This window comes from Eptatretus burgeri, chromosome 10 (genome assembly GCF_056783735.1).
Source record: "Eptatretus burgeri isolate ZD-2024b chromosome 10, Ebu_testis_v1, whole genome shotgun sequence".
Lineage (NCBI taxonomy): Eukaryota > Metazoa > Chordata > Myxini > Myxiniformes > Myxinidae > Eptatretus > Eptatretus burgeri.
The window spans coordinates 33,849,878-33,850,877 of NC_140970.1; the positions used below are offsets into that span (position 1 = coordinate 33,849,878).

The 1,000-nt window shown below is 42.4% G+C and overlaps 1 long non-coding RNA gene across 1 annotated transcript in view; it reads right to left on the reverse strand.

Moving 5' to 3' along the window:
- Positions 1-997, reverse strand: part of LOC147018273 (uncharacterized) — an 8,924-nt gene extending 7,927 nt beyond the window's left edge. The window contains exon 1 of the long non-coding RNA XR_015062327.1: positions 839-997. This is a non-coding gene — a long non-coding RNA (uncharacterized LOC147018273). The remainder of the gene's footprint in view (positions 1-838) is intronic.
- Between the last annotated feature and the right edge of the window lie 3 nt (positions 998-1,000).

A 1,000-nucleotide genomic window follows, 5' to 3' on the forward strand; every position in this document is an offset into this window, starting at 1 on the left:
CAATGGAAACTGCACCGAATGCAACGGTTATGTCACCCGGGCTTATTCGAGCATACGGTACGGACGTCTAAGAATGTCTAATTATTACATGTTAACATGCAAACCTATTTCATGTTGGTAACAAAGGAACATATCGAATTAATGATGGGTACATCTCGAAAGCTGCACCTTGGTAAAGGTGTAAAATAGAACAAAGGCAGATGGTTCTCAGTGGATGTGGAGGTACTGTATAAAAGGCATTGGATACATGTAATCTAAAGCCAAATCAGACGGGCTTTTATAAATAAATCAAGCACGTGTTGTCACAATTGGGATAATGTTACCCGAAAGTATTGGGACAAAAAGGAAATGCACAGGCCTATTGCCTCACATGTGCTTATTCACTGTCAAAAGGACTTTGCACCAAAATGTTGTGAGATATCGGGCAGAATATTGCACTATTGCTCCTTCAGAGCAAGTTCAGTGGTGGAATGTACTTTGTTCACTGTGGCTCTCGAGCAGTGTTAGGAAATGTCCCACGGTGGTCGAATGGCCTAAATCTCGGCTCTGTGCTGGCCACTGCAGACTTTCAATGCTGCCAATCTTTGAAGCAATTCCGAACAGTAAACAGCAGTATGGCAAGGTGTGTTGCCATGCCAGTAAATGAAAGGGCCCTCATCGTAGTGTTGCATCAAAGCCAAGAGTGCAGAATTGTCCAAAACATCAAAATAAGACACCCATATAAAGCAGATGATACTTTGCTTTGTGGGATATAGTATGCACATTTGGGGTAACGTCGTGTATAACAATACACAGTAAGTACTTAGGACGCGAGTTAATCGTCATATCATTGTTATACCTTTCCGCACATTGTTCCACAGCTGGTCTTTTGTCCCACACTTCTCAAAGGCCTCAGGCAGGCGAACACTGCCTGCACAGATGTACCAGAAGAGAATCCCAAAGGCGTACACATCCACAGAGTTGTCATACTTTCCTAAAACAAACAAACAAAAAAAAAAAG